This window comes from Chlorocebus sabaeus, chromosome 24 (genome assembly GCF_047675955.1).
Source record: "Chlorocebus sabaeus isolate Y175 chromosome 24, mChlSab1.0.hap1, whole genome shotgun sequence".
Taxonomy (NCBI): Eukaryota; Metazoa; Chordata; class Mammalia; order Primates; family Cercopithecidae; genus Chlorocebus; species Chlorocebus sabaeus.
Genome location: NC_132927.1, coordinates 31,930,286 through 31,954,062, shown reverse-complemented (window position 1 = coordinate 31,954,062; position 23,777 = coordinate 31,930,286). Strand labels below are relative to the sequence as shown.

Sequence of the window (23,777 nt, the reverse complement as noted above, 5' to 3'; positions counted from 1 at the left end):
AACTGATAATACCAAATGCTGGCAAGCATGCATATATTGCTGGTAGAGAAACAAAGTGGTATAGCCACTTTGGAAAACAGTTTGGGAATTGTCTTACCATACTACTCAGCAATCCCACTCTGAGAAATAAAAACTTTGTTTACCCAAGAGAAATGAAACTTATGTCCACCCAAAAGCCAGTGCCCAATAGTAAAAGATTTATTTATTTCCTTCGTAACTGGAAACAACCTAATGTCTTACAATTGGCAAATGGATAAATACACTGTGGTGCAATGGAATCTGGGCAGTCATAGAGTGATAAGAAACAGCCAAACACTGGTACACACAACAACATGGATAAATCTCAGCTGCATTGTGCTCAGTGAAAGAACCCGGACTCAAAAGGCTACATCCTGTGTGATTGTATTGATATGACCTTTTGAAAAAGGCAAATTACAGGGACAGAAAGCTGACACGTGGGACGCTCAGGGCAGAGGCAAGGAAGCGCGATCCATGTTGTCTGCCAGGGGCTAGGGATGAGAGAAGGGGTCTGTCTACACAGGTACATTAGAGAGATTTCTGGAGGGATGGAAATGTTCTGCATCTTGACTGTGGTTACATGACTATACATGTGTACCAAAATTCATGGAGCTGTTGTTCACTTAGAAGGGTGAATCTTACTACATGTATACCTCAATAAACTTGGCTTTAAAAAAATACTGGAAATACCAACATCATCAATAAGATGACTGGTTAAATAAATTCGAATACAGGCTGGGCATGGTGGCTCACACCTGTAATCCCAGTACTTTGGGAGCCTGAGGCAGGTGGATCACCTGGGGTCAAGAGTTCAAGACTAGCCTGGGCAACATGGCGAAACCCCGTCTGTACTAAAAATACAAAAATTAGCCAGGCGTGGTGGTGGACACCTGTAACCCCAGCTACTCAGGAGGCTGAGGCAGGAGAATCACTTGAACCCAGGAGGTAGAGGTTGCAGTGAACCAGGATTATGCCATTGCACTCCAGTCTGGGTGAAACTCTGTCTCAAAAAACAAAAACAAAAACAATAAATTCAATTATAGCCACAAATGAAATACTAGTCATTTCAAAGAAGAGGAATTTCTAAACATATACATGTTATTATCATCAAGATTCATAGTTAGAAGATGTTTAAAGCCTGGGGCAGTAGCCAGTGTAGTATATCACTAACAGTTTAAAGAAAGGGTACATTCTTAATACTAAGAATGTACATGTGTGTTGGGTGCGGTGGCTCACGCCTGTAATCCCAGCACTTTGAGAGACTGAGGCAGGCAGATCTCTTGAGGTCAGGAGTTTGAGACCAGCCTGGCCAACCTGGTCAACATTGTGAAACCCCATCTCTACTAAAAATACAAAAATTAGCTAGGCGTGGTGGCAGGTGCTTGTAATCCCAGTTATTTGGGAGGCTGAGGCACAAGAATCGCTTGAACCCGGGAGGCAGAGGTTGCAGTGAGCCGAGATTGCACAACTGCACTCCAGCCTGGGCAACAGAGGGAGACTTCAACTCAAAAAAAAAAACCATATATATATATATACACACACACACACACACACACACACACACACATACAGGTGATGTGAGTGTCAACTTGATTGGATTGAAGGTACAAAGTATTGATCCTGGGTATGTCTATGAGGGTGTCGTCAAAGGAGATTAATATTTGAGTCAGTGGGCTGGGAAAGGCAGGCCCACCCTTAATCTAGGTGGGCACAATCTAATCAGCTGCCAGAGCAGCGGGAATACAAGCAGGCAGAAAAATGTGAAAAGCCTGGCCTAGCCTCCCAGCCTTCATCTTTCTCCCGTGCTGGATGCTTCCTGCCCTCGAACACTGGACTCCAAGTTCTTCAGTTTTGGAATTTGGACTGGCTCTTCTCACTCCTCGACCTGTAGATGGCCTGTTGAGGGACCTTGGGATTGTGTGAGTTAATACTTAATAAACTCATATATATATATATATAAAAATAATTAGTTCTGTCCCTCTGGAGAACCCTGACTAATACAGTGTGGTATCTCAGAAAAGATATACATGAAAGTAGAGACCAGGTGCGGTGGCTCACGCCTGTAATCCCAGCACTTTGGGAGGCCGAGGCGGGTGGATCACGAGGTCAGGAGATGGAGACCATCCTGGCTAACACGGTGAAACCCTGTCTCTACTAAAAATACAAAAAAGAGAAAGTAGAAACAAAAATTCCCTCTGCCGGGGAGGACTGGAGGACTAGAGGTCAGTGGTCAGAGACTTCTCAATCCACAGACTCATTTGTATTTAAATGTTTAATTATGTATATGCATTACTGTGCACAACAGTTGTGTGCAGGTACAGCCTGATGGTGCCTCCTCTTGACCACCCTGAGCATCTCTGAGCCGAAGTCCTCAGGCCTCTCTGGTGCATACTCTATCGGCTGCTTGTAGGAGTCCTCTCAGGCAGGCAGGAATAGGCATAATACTGGAAATGGGAAGGAGATAGTATCTCTTTGACCAACAAGTAATGGGAGCCAGTAGATAATCCCTGTCTCAAGTGGACATTTTGAAGCATTTTCTACATGATTCCTTAGAGAGTCTCCAGTGGGTTTGAGCCCCAGTCGCCCAGAGTGACAGCTGGTTTTGCTTCCATTCCTATGTCACTCATTGCAGTTTCCCCACTCCGGTTTCCCGAAAATTTTTCCCAAATAAACGACTCGCACCAAAGAAAAACAGAATGAAAATAAAATTTAAAAAATAAAAGTGTTTGCATGGTTTAATTCTATGTTTTAAAATTATGATTCTAATTAATGATAGTGCATATGAGGAAATAATTAATGGACGAGGCCGTCTCACCCTGTGGCTCAGAATAAAAGCTCTGAAGTCAGAGTCTGAAGGCCTGTTGGCATCTTAGCTCTGCCGTCTTCCAACTGCACTTGGCAAGTTAATCCCTTCAAGCTTTCATTCATTTTTCTGTAAAATGGGACGAATAATAATATTTTCCCCATCGTGGCCGGGCGCAGTGGCTCACGCCTGTAATCCCAGCATTTTGGGAGGCCGAGGTGGGCAGATCACGAGGTCGGGAGATCGAGACCATCCTGGTTAACACGGTGAAACCCTGTCTCTAATAAAAATATTTTTTTAAAAATTAGCCAGGCGTGGTGGTGGGTGCCTGTAGTCCCAGCTACTGGGGAGGCTGGGGCAGGAGAATGGCGTGAACCCGGGAGGCAGAGCTTGCAGTGAGCCGAGATAGTGCCACTGTACTCCAGCCTGGGTGACAGAGTGAAACTCTGACTCAAAAAATAAATAAATAAATATTTTCCCCATTGTCTGAGATTGTCTGTGGGTTAAATCAGATAATGCATATAAATCACTTAATGCTCAATACAAACATATACAAACGTTTGTTAATATTATTTTTCAGCCGGGTGCAGTGGCTCATGCCTGTAATCCTAACACTTTGAGAGGCCAAGGCTGGAGATTTACTTAGGCAAGGAGTTTGAGACAAGCCTGGGCAACATCATGAGACCCCATCTCTACAAAGAATAAAACAAAGCAAAACAAAGCAAAACAAAGCAAAATAGCTGGCCTGTGGTCCCAGCACTTTGGGAGGCTAAGGCGGGAGGATTGCTTGAGTCCAGGGGAGGTGGAGGCTGCAGTGAGCCATGATTGTGCCGCTGCACTCCAGCCTGGGAGACAGATTGAGACTCTGTCTCTAAAATATATATATGTATGTATATGTATAATTTTTCATTCTGTGATAGTAATCATTAAGGGAGTTACGTATTTTTGTAATACATAAATTTTATATCATGAACATGTGTTTCTTTTATAATTTAAAACAAGTTGAAACGAAACATAAGGCCTATGCAGGCTGTTTCCCTGTCTGTTCCAACCTTTGCTGCTCGAAAAATGTTCTGCTGAGGAGGTAGCAGCTTCACCTGGGAGCTTGTTAGAACTGCAGAGCCTGGGGCCAAGCCTAGGCTGCATGCGAACAGGCCCAGGTGATTTCATGCATGACCGTGTCTGAAGGACCCTCTCTACAGCCTGCCTGTGACCACAAAAAAACTCAAACTATGTTTTTGGTATGTGGAACTCACATTATCTTAAGAAGTATTTGAGACAAAATAACACCTTATTTTCGGCTTTTTTTCTTTTTTTTTTTTTAAATTAGGGCTCCATTTAGAGTCTTGAAATAAAATGTTGAACTCAGTAAGTTAGAAATTAGAAAAGTTATCACTGTTTAGATCTGTATTCTGCAACTCTCAATGGATACTGTCTTTCCAAAATTTTATTTTTTGACTGAATTAATCTTTAAGAAACTCTAAAATGTGCTTTGATGGATGATCACCTTAAGATCATTGTATAGAACTTCTTGGAATTTAAATATTCTTGAAAGTCAACAGTCATCTCAATAAAACTTTTCTTTCCTTGTTACATAAGGTTGTGCTTAACACAGAATGCATGATATTTTTGTTTTTAAAATGCACTTAAATGCATATGTATGTGTGTGGGGGTATATTTTGTAGGCCATACAACAGAGTCTTGCAAGATACGCGTTTTAAAGTTGGTCCCCAAATTCTTTGATATTTCTCCGCTTGAATGGTAAGACCTGTGTCTGTCCCCTTCCCCTTGCATCTGGGCAAGCTTGTAACCACTTTGACCAATAGAGTAAAACACAGGTAACACTATGCAGATCCCGAAGTGAATTCATAAAAAAATCATGCAGCTTCTGCCTGATTCTCTTGGAAGACTCACTCTCTGGAAGTTTCCTCTTGGGACAATTCTCAGAAACTAGCCACCATACTGTGAGAAGTTCAAATCACATAGAGAGGCTAAACGTAGATGGTCCAGATTCCAGTCAACCAACCCAGCTGAGACCAGCCTTCAGGTCATCCCAGCCTGGTTAGCAGACATTTGAGTGAGGATGCTACCAGATGACCCCAGTCCCCAGCTAGTGAGTCACCAGCAAGTCTTTTCCCAACTGAGGCCCCCAATATCTTGAAGCAGAGACAAACCATTTCACAACTCTGTATCTGAATTCCTGACCCACAGAATCTGCACACATCACAAAATGTTTTATACCACTAAGTCTGTGGTGGTACGTTACACAGTGTATTGGTCAATTCTCACACTGCTATAAAGAAATACCTGAGACTGAGGCAGGCGGATCACTTGAGGTCAGGAGTTCCAGACCAGCCTGGCCAACATGCTGAAGCCCTGTCTCCACAAAAAATACAAAAATTAGCTGGGCGTGGTGGCACATGCTTGTAGTCCCGGCTACTCGGGAGGCCGAGGCACGAGAATTGCTTGAACCCAGGAGGCAGAGGTTGCAGTGAGCCGAGATTGTGCCACTGCACTCGAGCCTGGGCGACAGAGCCAGACTCTGTCTCAAAAACAAACAAACAAACAAACAAAACACAGAAAGAAAAGAAAAATACCTGAGACTGGGTTATGTATAAAGAAAAGAGGTTTAATTGGCTCACAATTCTGCAGGCTGTACAGGAAGCATAGCCGGCTTCTGCTTCTGGGAAGGCCTCAGGAAACCTATAATCATAGCTGAAAACAAAGGAGAAGCAAGCTTGTCTTACATGCCCAGAGCAGGAGGAAGAGAGAGAGGAGGAGAGAGATACCACACACTTTTAAACAACCAGATCTCACGAGAACTCACTCACTATGGCGACACAGTACTAAAGGAAAAATCCGCCCCCATGATCCAAACACTTTCTACCAGGCCCCACCTCCAACACTGGTGATTACAATTTGACATGAGATTTGAGCAGGGACACAGATCCAAACCATATCACACAATGAGTAATTATACACAAAATGAACAACTAAACAACAGATAACTAAATACCAATGTAGTAATAATAGGATTCAAAAAAATTTTATTTATATTCTCTAATTTCTCTGTAATAAACATATATCATATACAGGCCAAACAATGTTTTGCAAAGAATTTCCAGAAGAATTACAGATATACTCTTAGGCCTACTGTCTCCTGAACTGCTTCCCCACTCCCTATCCAAGTTCTCTAACCAAGTTCTGAAACTCCAAACTAAGAATGGAAAAATGCAAAGACCAATCTGTGGACTGCATAAATGAGCCTGAAAGCTGTACTTTTCACCCACATTACATTTATTTACTTTTATTTTAGACCCCAAAGGACAAAATTTATTTTTTCACAAATTTTTAAAAAATGCTTACGAGTTATTGAGATGGGTGACTCCTGCTACTCACACAGCAAGAAGATTACAAAGGTACATTTGGCACAGAAAATGCTACCAATTAATTATACAAACAAGTTGGAAGAAGCTCAAATTATGTGAAGAATGTGTACAAGCTCATAAACTGACTTTAATTGCTATCCAAACTGTCCCAAGGGGGGAATTAGTGTATCAGGTTTGGAGCAAGAGCTTGGTAGGATTTTTTTCTATTTAAAAATAACTTACACTTGCTAAGTATGTAACAATTTAAAGATTACTTTCACATGTCCTATCACATTTACGCCTCACAGCAACTCCCAGGTGCATGTATTATAAGTGATATTTTAGAGACTTTCAGAAACTGAGAATTGCTCAAGGTCATATAGCAAGTGAATAGCAAAAGACATCAAATTCAAGTAATTTGACTTGAAGGAGGAAAATGCTTTTCATCAGATTCCCATGTAAGTTCATTCTTCTCTCCGCAGCATCTCCAGATGTAAAAATTAGCCCAAAGTGGAAGGGAATGTTTCCTGCTCCCCACTTGTGTGGGCTGAAATTAAAAAGTCATGTATTCTATTTCAGTCAGGCTCTCAGTCACAAGCAGCAGAAAACTACCCAGACTGATTTAAGCAGGAGAGGAAATCTATTGAAAATATATTGGGCATCTGATGGAATTTTTGGAAGGCCATGAACCACAGGAACTAATTTAAAATGTGTGCAAGGAAGATGCCACTGGTGCTGTCATTGGGCCACAGCCAGCTTGCCTCCCCACCCACTGACACTGGACTTTGGACACTGCTGCTGAAGACACTGCTCCTGTGCCTCCAAACAGCTACCAGACAGGATTCTGCTGGGTTCCTTCTTTGCATCAGTATTTTCATTTCAAAATCAAGGGCATGTGCTTTGATTGACAGGCATTGTGCCTCTGCCCTGACTGCAAGAGAGGCTTGGAATCACCTGCACACACACCTATACCCACGCACTTTCTTTCTCTGTCTTTTTTTTAAAGTGTGCCTAGCTTAATTCCCAACCTCCCTTCCAGTTATGTGAATCAGTTAGCTTTTGCAACATAACAAATAACCCAAAGACTTGGTGGTATAAAGCAATAATGTGGCATACATGAAGATGCCCCACTCAGATCCTTCTTCAAGAGAGGACTCACTGATGGACAGTGAGAAGTATAATTAGCTGACAGCTTTCAAACTGAAGTCATTCTCATCTCTGGGTAACCCCTAGCCCATGACTGAGCAAGGCAGTGGTGCAAAGGCCTAGTCATTTCTGTCCAATGCAGGACTCATTGATGGAGTTCAGAACACACTGTCACAAAGTAGGGCACCTTGGCATTTGAGAAAATCGTGGAAGCAGAAAGGGCTCTCTGATCTTCTCCCACCCTTCTTCCCTGAAGCAAGCCATAAAAGAATTATCTGACCTTCCTCTGATACATGTCATAAGACCCTCATTCTAGAGGCACTCTCCCAGGCTGAGTGTCATGGTTCATGCCTGTAATCCCAGCACTTCGGAAGGCCAAGGCAGGCAGATTACTGGGGGGCAGGAGTTTGAGACCAGCCTGGCCAACATGGCAAAACCCCATCTCTACTAAAAATACAAAAATTAGCCAGGCATGGTGGCACGTTCCTGTGGTCCCAGCTACTCGCAAGTCTGAGGCAGGAGAATTGCTTGAACTCAGGAGGCAGAGGCTGTGGTGAGCTGAGATTGCACCACTGCACTCCAGCCTGGGCGACAGAATGAGACTCTGTCTCAAAAAAAAAAAAAAAAAAAAGAAAGTCACAGAGACATACTCCCTATAACTAGAGAAAAGGAATACCATTATCTCTGAAGACACAGGAACACAGAAGAATCTGAACAAACAGTTCTCGCTAAGTTACCCCCAGTTTATTACCTTTACATCGTACACCCTTTGTCTAACCACACTTCTCCACAACTCTCCACTTCATCAAACTCAGCATTGAGATACATACATTTCCCTGTTTCTTTAGGTCTTAATTTTCAAAAGCTTGAGTGTCACATAAAACTCATTAAATAAATTTATATGCTTTTCTGTTTTTAATCTGTCTTTTGTTATAGGTTTGTAAAGCAAAGAGTATCTGAGACAAGTCTTAATCAATTTAGGAAGTTTATTTTGCCAAGGTTAAGGACATGCCCACGACACAGCTTCAGGAGGCCCTGACGACATGTGCCCAAGGTGATCGGGGCACAGCTTGGTTTTATACATTTTAGGGAGACATGAGACATCCATCAATGTATATAAGATGTACAGTGGTTCGTCCTGGAAAGGCAGAACAACTTGAAGTAGGGATGGGGCTTCCAGGTCATAGGTGGATAAGAAATAAATGGTTGCATTATTTTGAGTTTTTGAATAGTCTTTCCAAAGGAGAGAGTCGATAGGCATTTATCTCTGTAGAGGAATGACTCTGAGTTCTATCTGTCCTTTCCCACAAGGAAATTCTTTATGAGGGAGGTATGTAGCTTTTAAATCTTAGTAGCTATCTTTTTTAAAAAATAGAATGGGAGGCAGGTTTGCTCTAAGCAGTTCCCAGCTTGGCTTTTCCCTTTGGCTTAGTGATTTTGCGGTCCCAAGATTTATTTTCCTTTCACAGGTGTCTCGGTCATGAACCTAGCAATGGAAAAGAGAGAGATTACTTTTCTCCCCTACATCCTCTAATGGACAATTTTTATTTTGGAACTTTTGTTGGACTGACAGACACTTGTCAGGAACATGATGGCTCCCCAGCCAAGCCTTGCTTCCTTCCTGTTCCCTTTCACAGGTATTTTGCATTCCTAACCCCATCTCCGCATCTATAATACCTCCCAGGTAACCCAATTCGCAACAGATAACCACTTATTTAGTTCACAACTCTATGGATCATCAGTTTGGGCTGGGCTCAGCTGGGATGGCTGATCTCTGCCCCACATGGTGCCTCATCCTCCAGCAGGCTAGTTGGACTTGTTTTCTTGTTCACATGACCCCTGAAGAGAATTCCAAAAGAGAAAGTGGAATGACTTTTAAAGTCTAGGCTCTGAACTGCCACATCACTTCTGCCACACTCTACCTACAAAAAACAAACATTTGCCAGATTCTAAAGGAGAAGAAATAGACTCGACCTCCTTAGTAAGAGAAGCTGCAAAATCACATTGAAAACAGCTTGGATACAGGGTAAAGTGAAGGATTGTGGCTAATTTGCAAATTACCACTTTATGGGCAGTCATGTGATTAAGTTGTCAACAGTGAGACTGAAGCAGCGTCATTCGTCTGGGGTAATACCCAAGGTTTGTTGCCTCACGCCAACGAAATCAAGGACACAAGACACACAAGGAATGAATTTAAGAGTGGAGGTTTAATATGTGAGAGAAAGAAAAGGGCTCTCTCCCCTGTGGAGAGAGAGAGGCTCCCAAGTGGGTCTTCCGCTTTCATGGTGAAATGCATGAGGTTTTATAAATGAGCTTGAGGAGGCAGTGTCTGATTTACATAGGGCCCAAAGATTGGTTGAGCACAGGAAGAAGCTGGCCACCCCACCCTAATCTTTTATGATGCAGGTGGGTTCTCTACCTGGCTTGGCCATGTTGCCTGTTCTTTTACTGGACACATGGTTGACTAAAGGGAAAATGGAGCCTCTGTATTGAACATGCCTGGGCCCCAGGTCGCATTTTCCTATTAGCGTAGCTGCCAGCATTCACCCATGCAAGTTTCCAGCTTGCTTATCTATGTCTGCAGCTTGATTTTACGGGCTGCTCTTTGCTAGAAAAGAAATGATTTGGAGGCTGCTTTTTGTTAAAAGGGAAGCCTTACTGAGGACTCTCTTATCCTCACTAACTGCCTAAGTAATTTCTTTTTAGCTCCTGTATGGAAATGTCAGCATGTTATAGGTGTTTAAGCCAGAGCAACTACATCTTGAATAGGGGCTGGGTAAAATAAGGCTGATACCTACAGGGTTGCATTCCCAGACAGTCAGGCATTCTAAGTCACAGGAGGAAATAGGAGGTTGGCACAAGATACACGTAATAAAGACCTTGCTCATAAAACAGGTGCAGTAAAGAAGCTGGCCAAAATCCACCAAAACCAAGATGGTGAAAACAGTGACCTTTGGATGTTATCAATGCTACACTCTGACCATCACCATGACAGTTTACAAATGCCACAGCAATGTCAGGAAGTTACCCTATATGGTCTAAAAGGGGAGGCATGAATAATTGACCCCTTGTTTAGCATATCATCAAGAAATAATCATAAAAATGGGCAACCAGCAGCCCTTAGGGCTGCTCTGCCTATGGAATAGCCATTCTTTTTATTCTTTTACTTTCTTAATAAACTTGCTTTCACAGACTCGCCCTGAATTCTTTCTTGTTCGAGATCCAAGAGCCCTCTCTTGGGGTCTGGATTGGGACCCCTTTCCAGTAACAAGCAGAAGTGAGATGTGCACTTATGAGCCAGAATCTTCAGACACAGAGCTGTGCCTCCTTCACACTCTCTTTTCCCTTCCCTCCATCTAGAATCCATATACCTTTATCATATTATGTAGATAATGTCAATGCAGAGCTACACTTCAGAAATAACCTGGGTTGTTGAATAACAAGAGAACAAAGCTGCCCTGCTGGCCAGGATTATTTGTATATTAGCTCTTGTGAAGGGGGTGGGGGGAGAGAGAGAGAGAGAGAGAGAGAGAGAGAGAGAGAGAGACAGAGAGAGAGACAGAGACAGAGAAAGAGACAGAGACAGAGAGAGAGTATATTTTTCCTTTAAACCACTGCATTTTGGATTTTGGGACTCTTTGTTATACTAGCTTGGCATTACCCTAACTAATGCATATGAAAATGGATGTAGGTACTGAAATGGTGGTGGAGGGGTGTGGTGGGTGGAAATAAAAATGTTTAAAGAGGAGTTTTAGAGAACTTTGCTTGTGTGATATGTAATGCAATATTCTTGTTTTATCCTGAGTAACCTCCAGTCATAAGTCTTCAGTACTTCTCAATGCAGATTTTGGCTTTTTTTTTTTTCCCCAAAAAATGTCAATAGGCTGAGCTCAATCTTATATAAGCATACGGTAATTTAACAAGGTCTACTTGCATGTGGGTTACAAAATTATTACTCCATTTTTAGACAGGAAACTAAAGTTATATAGCAAATAACTGATGAAAACAGTATTTCAATCCTGACTTATCAGACTCCAAAGCCATTTCCCACTTAAATAGTTATTAGGTTTATTATTCCCTTGAAATATGTGAGTATAGTAGAGATTTTATTCTCTGTGTTGTCATCTTTAGAGTAAGGAAACCCCACTCCATCCAATGGCAGGTGATGGTCCACAGGGATGCAGTACAGAATGTGGCCAAGACTCTAAGACTAATGTTCTCTTTGGAGAAAGACAAGTGAGAAACTTCAGCCAAGTCATCCTCTTGCCAAAATTACTCTGGATGAAATTATGACTCATTTGGAGTCTTTATTAATTAATTTGATGAGGGAACAGCCGGACTGATACCATCTATGCAGAATGATAAAAGTGGTTCATACTTCATCCAGAAATCAAGAAAGGAATGAAAACAGGTTTAAAATTGGCAAAACGCTGCAGCATTCTTGGACTGACCCCAGGGGCTTCATTTCTGGCCAAAATTGTAACACAATTAACAGTATTTGCATATCCCTTTGAAAAATATATATGCAAGCTGGGTGCAGTGGCTCACACCTGTAATCCCAGCAGTTTGGGAGGCCAAGGTGGGCAGATTACCTGAGGTCAGGAGTTTGAGACCAGCCTGGCCAACATGGTGAAACCCCATCTCTACCAAAAATACAAAAATTAGCTGGATGTGGTGGCGCATGCCTGTAATCCCAGCTGCACAGGAGGTTCAGACAGGAGAATCGCTGATGGAGGTTGCAGTGAGCCGACATCCTGCCACCACACGGCAGCCTGGATAACAGAGCGAGACTCAGTCTAAAAAACAAACAAACAAACAAAAAATACACACACACACACACACACACACACACACACAGGATTCTATTTTTAAAATAACATTTTATAACTGTATTACTTGGCTGAGATTTTAGTACTTTATAATTTTCTGCAACTGAACAGGACGGGGGAAAATCTAATGCTTGGCACTACATTTTGCTTTCCAGTTCCAAATAACAGTTTTAAATCTCAGGGTTTAAACAGCAACAGATTAAAAAAGAAATTTATATACATCATTAACTGTATAACTGATTACACTTGCCAGAGTATACACTTGATTAGTCTAGTGTTCTTCAAGTATAAGTTTCCAAATAATAATACATTTGGCGAATTGAAAAAGGAATAAATAATGATGTGAAATTTACTGACAGCTAAATTAAAAAAAGATTTTGCAAATGGCTTCATATAATTCAAATATATTCCCAGGAGTAATTTTTTTGTATATTTCATGCAGAACATTTCAAGTAATAATGCTGCCAGAATTATATCTCATAGGCAAATACTGAACTTAGTATTGACAAAAACTTGAAGCTGAGTGAAACCTTCCACAGTATCTAGTCCATCTTATATTAATGACAAAGAAACTGAAACCCAGGAAAAATGATTAATAAGTCTGTTAAAGCGAACTAAACACGGCCTGAGAAGAACTCTGTACTTTTATATTTGAGTCCTTGTAGACAAACAGTAATCTAGCTTAATAGGCAGACAAGATTGAAAACCCAACTTAGCAGTATACGCTTGTAACAATACCTGAGTCCTGGCCAATCCCAGCAGCCGTACTTCAACCACTCATACCCTGCTGAGTGTTCAAATTGTGTTCAAATTAGGCAAACGCCAACCTGTAAACAATCCAGCTGTCTCTGTACCTCACTTCCGATTTTTGTCAGTTTCCGTTTTTTATCTATAAATTTGTTCTGACCATGAGGCATCCCTGGAGTCTTTCTAAATCTGCTGCGATTCTGGGGTGCTGCCCGATTTGCAAATTGTTTGTTGCTCAATCAAACTTCTTTAAATTTAATTCAACTGAAGTTTTCTTTTAACAAGTCTAAAATCATCATTATTTTTGCCAACTTTTATAACTGATCCCTCTATCTTTAGTCCTTTTATTTATTTTCTTACTCAATTACCAAAATAAAGAGGAGAAATGAACTCTAGAGGCAGAAATAATCTCAGAATCATAAATAAAACCATTTCCCTATTATAGCACTAAATGCCCACAAGAGAAAGAAGGAAAGATCTAAAATCGGCACCCTAACATCACAATTAAAAGAACTAGAGAAGCAAGAGCAAACACATTCAAAAGCTAGCAGAAGGCAAGAAATAACTAAGATCAGAGCAGAACTGAAGGAGATAGAGACACAAAAAATCCCTTCAAAAAATCAATGAATCCAGGAGCTAGTTTTTTGAAAAGATCAACAAAATTGATAGACTGCTAGTAAGACTAATAAAGAAGAAAAGAGAGAAGAATCAAATAGATGCAATAAAAAGTGATAAGGGGGATATCATCACCAATCCCACAGAAATACAAACTACCTTCAGAGAATACTTACTATAAACACCTCTATGCAAATAAACTAGAAAATCTAGAAGAAATGGATAAATTCCGGGACACACACTCGCTCCCAAGACTAAACCAGGAATAAGGTGAATCTCTGAATAAACCAATAACAGATTCTGAAATTGAGGCAATAATGAAAACCTACCAACCAAAAAAAGTCCAGGACCAGACGGATTCACAGCCAAATTCCACCAGAGGTACAAGGAGTTGCTGGTACCATTCCTTCTGAAAGTATTCCAAGCAATAGAAAAAGAGGGAATCCTCTCCAACTCATTTTATAAGGCCAGCATCATCCTGATACCAAAGCCTGGCAGGGACATAACAAAAAAAGAGAATTTTAGGCCAATATCACTGATGAACATCGATGTGAAATACTCAATAAAATACCGGCAAACCGAATCCAGCAGCAGATCAAAAAGCTTATCCACCACGATCAAGATGGCTTCATCTCTGGGATTCAAGGCTGGTTCAACATATGCAAATCAATAAACATAACCCACCACATAAACAGAACCAATGACAAAACCCACACAATTATCTCAATAGATGCTGAAAAGGCCTTCGACAAAATTCAACAGCCTTCATGCTAAAAACTCTCAATAAACTAGGTATTGATGGAACATATCTCAAAATAATAAGAGCTATTTATGATAAACCCACAGCCAATATCATACTGAATAGGCAAAAACTGGAAGCATTCCCTTTGAAAACCGGCACAGAACAAGGATGCCCTCTCTCACCACCCCTATTCAACATAGTGTTGGAAGTTCTGGCTAGGGCAATCAGGCAAGAGAAAGAAATAAAGGGTATTCAATTAAGAAAAGAGGAAGTCAAATTGTCTATGTTTGCAGATGACATGATTGTATGTTTAGAAAACCCCATCATCTCAGCCCAAAATCTCCTTAAGCTGATAAGCAACTTCAGCAAAGTCTCAGGATACAAAATCAATGTGCAAAAATCACAAGCATTCCTATATGCCAATGAAAGACAGACAGCCGAATCATGAGTGAACTCCCATTCACAATTACTACAAAGAGAATAAAAAACCTAGGAATCCAACTTACAAAGGATGTGAACGACCTCTTCAAGGAGAAATACAAACAACTGCTCAACGAAATAAAAAAGGACACAAACAAATGGAAGAACATTCTATGCTCATGGATAGGAAGAATCAATATCGTGAAAATGGCTATACTGCCCAAGGCAATTTACAGATTCAATGCTATCCCTATCAAGCAACCACTTTCTTCACAGAATTGGAAAAAAACTATTTTAAAGTTCATATGGAATCAAAAAAGAGCTCACATAACAAAGATGATCCTAAGCCAAAAGAACAAAACCGGAGGCATCATGCTACCTGACTTCAAACTATTCTACAAGTCCACAGTAACCGAAACAGCATAGTACTGGTACCAAAACAGATATATAGACCAACAGAACAGAACAGAGGCCTCAGAAATAACACCACACATCTACAAACATCTGATCTTTGACAAACCTGATAAAAACAAGCAACGGGGAAAGGATTCCCTATTTAATAAATGGTGCTGGGAAAACTGGCTAGCCATAGCTGAAACTGGATCCCTTCCTTACACCATATACAAAAATTAACTCAAGATGGATTAAAGGCTTAAATGTAAGACGTAACACCATAAAAACCCTAGAAGAAAACCTAGGCAATACAATTCAGGACATAAGCATGGGGAAAGACTTCATGACTAAAACACCAAAAGCAATGGCAACAAAAGCCAAAATAGACAAATGGGATCTAATGAAACTAAAGAGCTTCTGCACAGCAAAAGAAACTATCATTAGAGTGAACAGGCAACCTACAGAATGGGAGAAAATTTTTCCAATCTACCCATCTGACAAAGGGCTAATATCCAGAATCTACAAAGAAATTAAACAAATTTACAAGAAAAAACAACCCCATCAAAAAGTGGGTGAGGGATATGAAAGACACTTCTCAAAAGAAGACATTTATGCAGCCAACAGACCCATGTAAAAATGCTTATCATCACTGGTCATCAGAGAAATGCAAATCAAAAGCATAATGAGATACCATCTCACACCAGTTAGAATGGCGATCATTAAAAAGTCAGGAAACAGATGCTGGAGAGGATGTGGAGAAATAGGAACACTTTTACACTGTTGGTGGGAGTGTCAATTAGTTCAACCATTGTGGAAGACAGTGTTGCGATTCCTCAAGGATCTAGAACTAGAAATATCATTTGACCCAGCGATCCCATTACTGGGTATACACCCAAAGGATTATAAATCATGCTACTATAAAGACACATGCACACGTATGTTTATTGTGGCACTATTCACAATAGTAAAGACTTGGAACCAACCCGAATGTCCTTCAATGATAGACTAGATTAAGAAAATGTGGCATATATACACCATGGAATACTATGCAGTCATAAAAAAGGACGAGTTTATGTCCTTTGCAGGGACATGTATGAAGCTTGAAACCATCATTCTAAGCAAACCATCACAAGGACAGAAAACCAAACACCGCATGTTCTCACTCATAGGTGGGAGTTGAACAATGAGAACACATGGGCACAGAGCGGGGAACATCACACACCGGGGCCTGTTGAGGGGTGGGGCACTGGGGGAGGGATAGCATTAGGAGAAATACCTAATGTAAATGATGGGTTGATGGGTGCAGCAAACCAACATGGCACATGTATACCTACGTAACAAACCTGCATATTGTGCACATGTACCCTAGAACTTAAAGTATAATTTAAAAAAAAAAAAAAACCACTTCCCTATATCATTAAAGAGTATTTAGTACAGGCCAGCTGTGATGATTCATGCCTGTAATCCCAGCACTTTGGGAGGCCACAGCAGTAGGATCCCTTGAGGCTAAAGGTTCAAGATCAGCCTGGGCAACAAAGGAGACTCCATCTCTACAAAAAAAAATTAAAATTAGCCAGGCATGGTGGCTTGTGCCTGTAGTCCCAGCTACCTAAGAGGCTGAGGCAGGAAGATTGCTTGAGCCTGAGAGGTCCAGGCTGCCATGAGCCATCATCACACCACTGCACTCCAGCCTGGGTGACACAGTGAGACCCTGTCTCGAAAAAATAAAAAAGTATTTAATACAAAATTATTTCCACATACAAGGTTTTATCTCTGCCTTGCACGTAGTAGATTCTCAAGATTATTTGAATAAGTAAATTCTTCCAGGCTAAAGAGAAAAGCAAACAGAGCCAAATCCACCCAGCATATGGGTTCATTCTAGAAAGCACTTCTCTCCACCTGCCCCAGTCAACTCTCCTTCTCCTTCAAGTCTCAGTACAAAAGCCATGTCCAGGCCAGGGGCAGTGGCTCATGCCTGTTATTCCAGTACTTTGAGAGGCCAAGGCGGGTGGATCACCTGGGGTCAGGAATTTGAGACCAGCCTGGCCAACATGGAGAAACCCTGTCTTTACTAAAAATACATAAATTAGCTGAGCGTGATGGTGGGCGCCTATAATCCCAGCTACTCGGGAGGCTGAGGCAAGAGAATCCCTTAAATTCAGGAGGTGGAGATTCCAGTGAGCCTGGATCACGCCACTGCACTATAGCCTGGGTGACAGAGCGAGACTCCATCTCAAAATAAATAAACAAATAAATAAAAGCCATGTCCTGGCCCGGTGCTGTGGCTCACGCCTGATATCCCAGCACTTTGGGAGGGCAAGGCAGACAGATGACTTGAGCTCAGGAGTTCAAGACTAGCCTGAACAACGTGACAAAATCCCATCTCTACAAAAAAAACACAAAAATTTGCCAGGTGTGGCAGTGCGCACCTGTAGTCCCAGCTACTAAGGAAGCTGAGATGGGAGGTTCGCTTGAGCCTGAGAGGTTGAGGTTGCAGTGAGGCATAATCAAGCTACTACACTCCAGCCTGGAGCAAGACCCTGTCTCTAAATAAATAAATAATAATAATAATAAGTAAACGTCATGTCCTAAGGAAGCCTTTGCCTCTCCCCAATCCCTGATCCCAAAATTAAAGTAATTTTGTTGTACTAATTCCTTATAGCATGGGTCACAATTTCATTTGTAATTATGTTTGTGTATATGTATTTAAGGTGTCTCTTTCCCATTAAACCCAAAGTTTCTTAAGCTCAAGGATCCTGTCTGTCTTCACTATTGTTTCTTTAATACCTAGCACGGGCATTGCCCCATAGTAGGTTATCATTAAACATTTGTTGAATTTGTGAATGAATAAGTGAATGAGCAAATAAACAAGCAAATGACCCTGTGGCAAAATCACATTTGGCAGCTAGGCATGGTGGCTCACGCCTGTAATCCCAGTGCTTTGGGAGGCTGAGATGGGAGGATTGGGGCCAGGAGTTCAAGACCAGCCAGGGCAACATAGTGAGACCCCCCCATCTCTACAAGAAATTAAAAAATTAGCTGGGCATGGTGTCATGCACCTGTAGTCCTTGGATAAAGCTACTTGGGTGGCTGAGGTGGGAGGACTGCTGGAGCCCAGAAGTTTGAGGCTTCAGCGAACCATCACCACACCACTGCACTCCAGCCTAGGTAACAGAGTGAGAACTCATCTATGAACAACAACAACAACAAATCACGTTTGGTTAGGCCTACAGCAAGATAATATATGAGTTGTCTTTCCTTGAGGTGTTTAAAATGAAATAGAGAAAGAAATAAAGAAATTGATCATGACAGACTAAAGTCAGCAAGGAAATAAAATGGTTCTAAGGTAACATATTCAGAAAAAAAAATCTCTGGCAGGGCATTAAAAATATACCTGAGATGGGCAGGCACATCCCAGCAGTTTGGGAGGCCAAGGTGGGTGGATCACTTGAAGTAAGGAGTTCAAGACTAGCCTGGGCAACATGGTAAAACACTATCTCTACTAAAAATACAAAAATTAGCAGGGCATGGTGGCAGGCACATGTAATCCCAGCTATTCGGGAGGCTAAGGCAGGAGAACTGCTTGAACCCAGGAGGCAGAGGTTGCAGTGAGCCGAGATCGCACCGCTGCACTCCAGCCTGGGCGACAGAGCAAGACTCCGTCTCAAACAAACAAACATAAGAACAAAAAAACCATATATATAGCTTTATATTTATATATATATTTGAGACAGAGGAGTCTCAAAAAATATATATATATATATAAAAAATTGCATTTCCATCAATAAACAGGAGCGGGTACCTTTTGAGCAAACACAACAATGCAGAGGTAGCCATATGTTGCACATGAACATCACTGAGAAAACGACAAGACGGTCTTATGTGCACTTTTTGTCATTCTTCTGTGTTGGCAACTATTATCTAGAGATCAAGGGGAGGTCGAGGACTGTCTTACTACAATTCAAAAAGGAGATTTAAGGGCTGGGCGCAGTGGCTCACACCTGTAACCCCAGCAGTTTGGGAGGCTGAGGCAGGCAGATTATTTGAGGTCAGGAGTTCGAGACCAGCCTGGCCATTATGGTGAAACCCCCCCATCTCTACTAAAAGTATAAACGTTAGCCGAGCGTGGTGGCACATGCCTGTAATCCCACCTACTTGGGACGCTGAGGCAGAAGAATCACTTGAATCCAGGAGGCAGAGGTTGCAGTGATTGCTCCACTACACTCCAGCCTGAGCAACAGAGCAAGACTCTGTCTCAAAAAAATAAATAAATAAATATGACATTTAAAAGCCTTAAGGCAAACTATTGTAGGAAAGCCTTCACAGTTACTTGATAGTTGGTCATCATTTTTGGATGACCAACAAAAATGAAATCAAGCTCATGGCTGTGTCTATCATAATAAGTGAGGCAAGAAATTAGAACTCACTTTCCAAAATTAAGTCAAAAGCCTCTAAAGTAAAAAGGAAGTGGAAACCAAAAATTAAAGGCTATGACAGTAAACAAAGAATAAAATGGCTATACTTTCATGAATTACAAAAATAAACCAAAGGAAGTGGCATACAATGGTTTGTATACACTATTTAACACTAACCTTGCAACTGGAAGAATCAAGTTCCAGAGAGGAAACACATACCATGTGAAGCTTTTATCATCAAAGCCCAAAGCAGGCTCATTATAGCAAGGTTTCTGAATACAAGGATCAAAGAGACAATCCTAAAAGAAGGAAGATTTCAGGGACTCCTTATATAATCGAAATGAGTGCATCAGGGAAGACATTTTTTTAAAAGAGGAAGATGACAGTGATGACCTACTGAGGAATATGAAATAATAAGAAAAGTTTGACTCTCAGCGTTCAAAGTACTTCCTACAGTGGAACTGAGAGAGAAAGAAACAAAAACAAAAACACATGGCAACTAGGCAACACAAATCAGAATGTAGTAAATGGTCACTGTGGCTATGCTCTGGTTTCTATATTTCTAGAACTTGTGGCTTAAATTTATTAAAGCTCCTTGGATAAAAATCTTGACTTATAAACAACATATTTTCTATTTCCTTCATAGCTGGGAGTTTATTTGTGTGCTCTTTCGAATGCTTTGTAAGACGTCAAGGATTTACTGACACACTATAGGAAGCCAAAAAAGAGACTCTTTTAAAAAGGTAATTTACCTTTTCTTAAACATTCAAATTTAGAAGCCCTATGCCTAATACTTTAACTAAGACAGGATTGTATTCAGAATAAACCAATGATTTCACTGGGAGAAATTGAGAATATGAAATACTAAGGCTGGAACAATAGTGGTTTAAACAGTGCTTCTCAAACTATCTGTGAGAAGGAATGAGTTTTGTTTTATTTTTTCCTAATCCGTTGCAGACTGACACTTTTAGTAGACACAATGAAAAATAGATTACTATAGTAGAAAAATCAAATTAAAAAACAAAGCAGGCCAGGTGCAGTGGCTCACGCCTATAATCCCGCACTTTGGGAGGCCGAGAGAGGCAGATCACCTGAAGTCAGGAGTTCAAGACAAGCCTGACCAACATGGCGAAACCCCACCTCTACTAAAAATATAAAAAATAGCCAGGTGTGGTAGTGAGCGCCTGCAATCCCAGCAACTCAGGAGGCTGAGGCAGGAGAAGCACTTGAACCCAGGAGGCAGAGGTTGCAGAGAGCTGAGATCGCACCATTGCACTCCAGCTTGGGTGACAGAGCAAGACTCCATCTCAAAATAAATACATAGAATAAAATAAAATTAGGAAAAAAATATATACAAAGTACAAGCCCCCCAATTTTTAATAATTATATTCAATAGATGTAAAATTACTCTGTTACATCTCCAAATGCTACAAAAAATTCTAAATTCTTCCTCTCCATTTCTTTGCTTGTCTCATGATAGACTGGTAAGGAACAGTTGGGACTGACCCTAGCTCACGAACCACACTGTTGAGTATCTGGTCTAGACCAGTCATTCCCAAATGCCATGGTAAAGTTTTCCTTGGATATACAGCCAAAGAGAAAAGGTAGGACAATGAATTGAGTTTTTCACAAAGCAAATTAATTTGATGTATAAAAAGTCCTATATTCTGAGATTATCTCCTTTCCACACATTTAGGGTTATTTGTGTGTATGTGCGAATGTGTATGAAACAATGGAGAGAGCGCATGGTGGTAGTTTTTGTTTGGATGCCTTTGCCTGCAAGTTATTGGAGAGAGGCTTAAACATTAATATATTTATCATTTCACCAAGAAGTCTGCACTTAGATGGCTTCAAAGGTTGAGAAATTTAGGTGCTGGGTGTTTCTAACAAGTTTCTTTTCCTCTTTGCCCTGTGCAACACTCAGCATCTTGGCTTGTCCTCTTAACTTGACTTTCCTCATGGTCCCAAGATGGCTGCCACAGTTCCAGTTGTCACATAAATACAACAATACCCAAAACCAGAAAGGCTGCCAGAGACCAGTTTACCATGAAACTAAAGAAGCTTAAGCTTTAGAACCCTTCACTTACACAGGCTCCTTCCAAGACCCTAGCCTGGGGGAGAACGGGGGATCCTACTGATACCTTCATCTGGTCGTATATTTTTGTAAACTGTGAAAAAGCAGGACCATTTCAAACAATTTTTCTTAAAAAGGGCCCTAAAGTGCTAGGTGCAGTGGCTCATGCCCGTAAGCCCAGCACTTTGGGAGGCCAAGGCAGGCAGATCACCTGAGGTCAGGAGTTCAAGACCAGCCTGGCCAACATGGCGAAACCCCATCTCTACTAAAAATACAAAAATTAGCTGGGCATGGTGGCAGCTGCCTGTAATCCCAGCTGCTTGGGAGGCTGAGGTGGGAGAATCACTTGAACCCAGGAGGCAAAAGTTGCAGTGAGCCAAGATCACGCCACTGCACTCAGACAGAGCAAGACTCCGTCTCAAAAAAAAAAAAAAAAAAGGGGCCAGGGGTGTTGCTCCAAAATTGTACAGGAAGCCCTCACTTAATGTCATTGATAAGTTCTTGGAAATGGACTTGAAGCAAAATTATGTATAACAAAACCAATTTTTCCTAGGCTAACTGATATTTCTGGAACAAAAATATCACCACAGGCTGGGTGTAGTGGCTCATGTCTATAATCCCAACTTTGGGAGACTGAAGCAGGCAGATCTGCTGAGGTCAGGAGTTCGAGACCAGCCTGGCCAACAAGGTGAAACCCCATCTCTACCAAAAATACAAAAATTAACCAGGCATGGTGGCGTGCACCTGTAATCCCAGCTACTCGGGAGGGTGAGGCACAAGAATTGCTTGAACCCGGGAGGCAGAGTTGCAGTGAGCCAAGATTGCGCCACTGAACTCTAACCTGGGTGACAGAGCAAGACTCTGTCTCGAAAAAAAAAAAAAAAAAAAAATCACCAAACTTCAAATAAAGACCCAAAACACTTCTAATGTTGGACATTGGAATAAATGTGAGCTATACATACATTTAAGAAAAATTAATAAAAACAAGTAAGATCATTATTTACCCAAGTATTCCAGTTCAGGGTCACAGGTACATCACCAGAGTGGCTTTCTGGTGGTCTATTTCAGAGGAAAAAGTGATGAAACTTTTGTTCACGTATATACCTAGAATACTGAACAAGCTGGACTCACGTACCATAATCATGAAGCAATTTAATTTTGCCTTTCAGTACCCCTTCGAATTCATTAGATGGGGCAAGTTCTTCTGCCTCTGAATGAAACCCAGGCAGTCTTACGACTTTTCTGATTGCTTTTAGGAACTAAAAATCCATACTTTGACTTGAAATACCCAAACAGCCTTTAGTCAGAAGTAGAATGTCTAGGCTCAGACACTCCCTGTTGTCCTACTTGCTAACCATATCTGACCCCTTAGGCAAGGAGAGGAGTGGGTGGGAGGAAGAGACAAGGAAGACAGGGAACGTCCCCGGATTGACCTAAGATGGCCTTGAAAACTTTGGTCTTGGCAAATGTTTAAAGCTGACCCTCGTTTGTGGGTAACTTTCATGGTTTCTTCAGAGACTTCCCAATCGGAGATCTTTTGCTTGCAGCTTCCTTGACCTGAGTAATCATACCTCAAATTTGTCTGGTCCCTTATTCCTTCTGTGGCCTTCCTGGAAACCTGCTGATAGCTTCAGAGTTGCTCGGCTAGGTCCTGATCACCAGTCCAGGAAGACCTATTATACAGTATCTGGAATAGGTACTCACACCTCCCTCTCCTTCTCTCTCTCACACATCACACCACACACACACACACCCCCCAAGGCCTTGGGAAACATTCAGGCTGCCTTGGTCCCAGTAAACTTTGGTTTGCATGTCAGCAGCTAGCCGGCCCCTCTCTCATCCTTTACATTTCTGAACACAGCTCGTTTCACCAGGCCTGAATGAGGTTCATCCATGCACCAGCTCTACCCTTTGAAGGGAGTCCAAAGAGTTGGGGAATCCATGTTACAGCTCTCTCCATTTCTTCCTTTCACAATCTGTCTACATTCTAGGTGTGGGTGAAGGGCTTCAGACCTATCCGATCCTGTGCTGTCCTCTGCCATTTAAATTTACATTAATCAACAGTAAATAAAATTAAAACTTCACTCACACTGGCCATATTTCAAGAGCTCAATCGCCACATGTGACTACTGTCTACTGTATTGAACAGTGTAGAAAAAAACATTCACAGCACTGCAGAAAGTTCTATTGATTCTTGAACACCTACT

The 23,777-nt window shown here is 41.4% G+C and overlaps 1 long non-coding RNA gene across 3 annotated transcripts in view; it reads right to left on the bottom strand.

Moving 5' to 3' along the window:
• Positions 1–23,777, bottom strand: part of LOC103229037 (uncharacterized) — a 61,795-nt gene that overhangs the window by 5,400 nt on the left and 32,618 nt on the right. The window contains exons 3-4 of one of the 3 annotated variants that reach the window (XR_012090959.1): positions 13,856–14,017; positions 7,953–8,821 (exon numbers count right to left, since the gene is read on the bottom strand). This is a non-coding gene — a long non-coding RNA (uncharacterized lncRNA). Of the gene's footprint in view, positions 1–7,952; positions 8,822–13,855; positions 14,018–23,777 lie in introns of those variants that run through there. The other 2 variants (XR_012090960.1, XR_012090961.1) reach the window with 2 other exon arrangements.